The sequence below is a fragment of the Triticum urartu genome, chromosome 7 (genome assembly GCF_003073215.2).
Source record: "Triticum urartu cultivar G1812 chromosome 7, Tu2.1, whole genome shotgun sequence".
Taxonomy (NCBI): Eukaryota; Viridiplantae; Streptophyta; class Magnoliopsida; order Poales; family Poaceae; genus Triticum; species Triticum urartu.
In genome coordinates this window covers 68113356-68118630 of record NC_053028.1, presented here as the reverse complement: position 1 = coordinate 68118630, position 5275 = coordinate 68113356, and positions in this window count along the sequence as shown.

The following is a 5275-nucleotide window of genomic DNA, read 5'->3' as shown; positions in this document are numbered from 1 at the left end:
CAGTGCACTTTAGCACGGGCAAGCGCCCTACGGGCACCTTCGATGCAGACGGAGCTTGATTACTTCAAGCTGTGGACAGGCATCCACCAGCCGCCTCACCAGCCCGAAGTAGCTCCCAGGCAGAGCCTCTCCAGGCCAAAGCCGAACTATGAGGCCCTTTATGGCCTGTTCGGCCACCTTGTGGAGCTCGACCATTTGCTTCAGCTGGTCGCTCAAAGGCACCAGGTGTCCGGCCTCAGCATACTGAGACCAGAACACCTTCTCCGTCGAGCTCCCCTCCTCGGATCGGTAGTAGGGCGGCATCAGACGCACTGCGGGGCAAATCTGCGAATGCTCCTGGAGAGCTCCGGACTTCGGGTAAGTAACAAGTAATTCACTTTCACGTGCTTGCTTTGCATAATGAATGCCTTACCCGCCGCTATCTTCTTCATCGCTTCAATTTCTTGGAGGGCTTTCTGGGCTTCGGCCTTGGCAGACTTCGCGCTTTCGAGGGCTGCCGCAAGCTCGGACGCTTGCGTCTTTGAGTCAAGCTCCAAACTCTCGTGTTTTTTCACGAGAGCCTGGAGCTCTTTCTGCACCTCCTCCACCCGCGCCTCCTGCTTCCCTCTCTCTGTGCGCTCCGCGGCCTCTGTTTTCGGCCTCGGACAGCGCTTTCTTAAGGGTTGCCACCTCGGTCGTGGCCCCTATAATAGCACGTTGATCCTGTCATTTTTTGCAACCACATCTTCTCTATATACTTGCGCAAGGTATTACTTACCTTCCTTCTCCTCGAGTTGCCTCTTGGCATGGCCGAGCTCGTTCTCGGACCGCGAGGTTTTGCTTCAGCGTATCCACCTCCGCAGTCAGTGCGGCGGAGGCCAGCAGCGAAGCCTGCATACGCATATTGACTTGATTATGTTAGACTCCTGCGAATGTTATTAGATCCTCTATTCGGCTTTTCTTTCCGAACGCCGAACAGAGCATCAGGGGCTACTGTCTATGCGGTAATATTTTTACATATTCTTTACTTACCTCAAAGCCTGTTAGAAGGCTGGCACAGGCTTCAGTCAGTCCGCTCTTGGCGGACTGAACCTTCTGGATCACCGCACTCATAATAGTGCGGTGCTCCTCGTCGATGGAGGCGCCGTTAAGCACCTCCAGCAAATTGTCCGGTGCCTCCGGTTGGACGGAGGTCGCCGGCTCGGTAGGCTTGCTCCTCTTGGAAGGAGGCTGCCTACAGAGTCCGGAACCGTTGAAGGTTCCGGCACGGTGTCCGGCTCAAGGCCGACTTGGAGCCCTTGGGGGTTCTATCCCCTTTACGCCTGGAGTCCGGGAGGTCGCCTTGCGGCGCCTCCAGGACCACCTCCTCCTGGCTTGGAACCTGTTGGGACGCACCTCGGCGTCGTCCGTAGGGTGGGGGAGGTAGCCGTCGGAAGCGAATTCACATCCGACGAATCCAGGGAACCGCTCGACGACACGTCGAGCCGGTCTTTGGGTGGACTGCATAAACATGTTCGACGTAAGGAAAAGCTGTGCAATGGAGGAATACTATGAATCACTCTGGTATCCGGATACTTACGATTTCGCCAGGGGCTTGGCCCTGAGCGGCCACTCCTCTTCGCCGTCGTCGGCGTTGGTGGAGTAGTCCGGAGGAAGGGTTTTCCCCTTCTTGGACCCTTCGGCCTCCCCAGTTGGGGCGGCCTTCCTTTTCTTCCCTCCCCCGCTGGAGGGGGAGAGGTCTCTTCTTCCTCCTCCTCGTCTTCACGGGAGGAGTGCGTCTTGGAGTCGTCGGATGATGAATCCGACACCTCCAGGCGCGGCACTCTTTCGAGTCCCCGTGGCCTTCTTCTTGGCCTTCTTCTCCGGCACCACATAGGGTGCCGGAACCAGCAGCTTCGCCAAGCGAGCGTCCGCTGGGCCTTCGGGCAAAGGAGCCGGACAGTTGATCTGTCCGACGTCTCCTGCCAATCCTGTCAAAGGTAAGGGAGCTTAGATCCCGCATGGAGTCAAACTATGAAAACTAATACCCTGTAAAAGGTAAAAACAGCTTACCGCACGAGCGTGACGCTGCATGCTGAATCCGCGATCCTCGGTAGCGGATGCGGGGGCCTCGGCGCCCTTGAAAAGCACCTTCCAGGCATCTTCATATGTCGTGTCGAAGAGCCTGCTCAGAGTTCGATGCTGCGCCGGGTCGAACTCCCACAGGTTGAAAGCCCGTTGTTGACACGGGAGGATCCGGCGGATGAGCATAACCTGGACTACGTTGATAAGTTTGAGCTTCTTGTCCACTAGGGTTTGGACGAATGTTTGGAGTCCGGTTAGCTCTCCTTCTTTACCCCATGACAGGCCCGTCTCTTTCTGATCAGAACTCGGGGGCTGCGACCCATTCAGGGTCGCGCGGCTCGGTGATGTAAAACCACCCCGATTGCCACCCCTTTAGGGTCTCCATGAAGGAGCCCTCGAGCCATAGGACGTTGGGCATCTTGCCCACCATGGCGCCTCCGCACTCCGCTGGGTGCCGCGCACCACCTTCGGCTTGACATTGAAAGTCTTGAGCCATAGGCCGAAATGGGGGCGGATGCAGAGGAAGCCTCGCACACGACGATAAACGCCGAGATGTTGAGGAGAAGTTCGGGGCCAGATCGTGGAAATCCAGGCCATTGTAGAACATGAGCCCCCGGACAAATGGGTGGAGAGGGAACCCAGTCCACGGAGGAAATGGGGGAGGAACACCACCCTCTCATGGGGCCTAGGGGTGGGGATGAGCTGCCCCTCTTCGGGAAGCCGGTGCACAATGTCGTTAGACAAGTATCGCCTTCCTCAGTTTTTTGATGTGTCCCTCCGTGACGGAGGAGACCATCCACTTGCCTCCCGCTTCCGGACATGGCTGGAGAAGGTTGAGGTGGGGTGTGCGGACTTGGGCGCTGGAGCTCGAGTGCGCGGAAATGGATAGGCAAAGGAGGAAGAAGGCGTGGATGAAAAGGTGGATCCTTATCCCCTTATATGGGCGGACGCGACTATGCGTCCCCACCAGCCTGGTAAAACTCGCTTATCTCCCAGCGCCGTAATCAATGGCGCGGTTGGGTTACCCACGCCGTATTGATGAGAATCCCTGGAATAAGGGGACACGATCTCTGCTTTGACAAGACGTGCCAAGGAAACCGCCTCGCTAAACGCGCTGAGGTGGGACAGTAAAACGATTCGAATAAAGACTTGGCCGTGGTGTGATGTCACGCTACAGAATACGTCAGCAGATTAGATTTGTGTAAATATTATTCTCTCTATGGCAATATGTGGAAACTTATTTTGCAGAGCCGGACACTACCTTTGTGTTCAAAATCTTCTATGAAGTACTTGGAGGAGGAACCCGCCTTGCAATGCCGAAGACAATCTGCGCGCCGGACTCGTCGTCATTGAAGCCTGGTTCAGGGGCTACTGAGGGAGTCCTGGATTAGGGGGTGTCCGGATAGCCGGACTATACCTTCGGCCGGACTCCTGGACTATGAAGATACAAGATTGAAGACTTCGTCCCGTGTCCGGAAGGGACTTTCCTTGGCGTGGAAGGCAAGCTTGGCGATACGGATATGTAGATCTCCTACCATTGTAACCGACTCTGTGTAACCCTAGCCCTCTCCGGTGTCTATATAAACCGGAGGGTTTTAGTCCGTAGGACGAACAACAATCATACCATAGGCTAGCTTCTAGGGTTTAGCCTCCTTGATCTCGTGGTAGATCTACTCTTGTACTACCCATATCATCAATATTAATCAAGCAGGAGTAGGGTTTTACCTCCATCAGGAGGGCCCGAACCTAGGTAAAAACATCGTGTCCCTTGTCTCATGTTACCATCCGCCTAGACGCATAGTTCGGGACCCCCTACCCGAGATCCGTCGGTTTTGACGCCGACAGGAAGCTTGCACATATTCTTATTTTGAATAGTTCCTTTGGGAACCCATGCCATATTCCTTTCTTCAAGTTCTTGTGCACTAAGTTTTTGTAATTTCTTCTTTTGCCAATATGATAAGCCGAGTGGGCACCCTGGCTGTGATTTTGTTTGAAGCAATGGCAATTCTTGTTTTACCATGTGCACTCTCAACTTCTTCTCTTGAGATTTGGTACTTGATTGACTTGTCTCATTGCCATTGGTAGCCAATGTCAATACTTTAATTGGATCCTTCTCATTTGGGATCAAATCTGAAGTAGCACTCTTACGGCTATCTTTTTTAACATGATAAATTGATTGACCACCTCTTTCTTGTTCCTTTAGCGCCGGACCGATTCCTTATGATTGAAACGGTCTTTGACATGTAATTGTTCAAATGTTGATCTTTTTGGAGCTGCATAATGTTTTTGAGATGGTCTAAAATAAGATGAAGAATGCGCCCTTGTATCATACTTGTCCCACGATGGATATGGATTTACATGATCATAGGAAGGTATCCATGGCATTGGCATTGGCGGCACAAAATTTGGATATGAATATACCGCACTAGAATTCTCATTTTGCCAATACCAATCCTCGGGTTTGCGCCTATGGGGTGATCTTGATGCTTTTCCATTAGTTGGCCGATAAGCACTTTTCTCTTCACTATTCTTTTGATATTTATCTAATAATTGTGCAAAAGTAACCTTGGATTTCTTGCACTTGTTCTTATTGCGGCCTTTATCTCCTTTGTATTGACTTGCATCAATCTTTGGATTTTCTTGTTGCCCCCAGTCCTCGGCGTCTTCATTGTATCTTCGATAGAACTCATGCCTTCAAGAATATTTTCATTGTGCTCTTGAAAAACTTTTTTTACTTGAAAGCTTGATCCCATCACCTGTAGTTTTTACCTTCTCATCTTTAAAGGAATCGTCTTGAAGCAGCCGATTCAAAAACCTTTTTTCCATTAGGACCAATCAAAATAGACTGGTCATCCCTTGGTGTTTCAACAATTTTTAATCGTCCTTTATCAATGGCCGATTTAACTATTTGACGAAACATGTTGCAATCCTCAAAATTATGCTTGGACGAATCATGCAACTTGCAATACATTCGTCCTTGGATTGATGGCTTCACATGGTGATCAAGAACTTTAATGTAATTATTTTTCAGCAACAAATCAAATATTTGATCACACATGCTTGAATTGAAGGTATACTTCTTATTTTCTAGCCGATCTTGGTGTGCAGACGGCTTTGGAGTTGAGCAAATGAATGGTTTAGATTTAGAATCTCCCCATTCGGCTATGCATTGTGTTTTACACCCTATATCCGATGTATTTGGATAAGATATTATATTAGCATCAGATTTTTC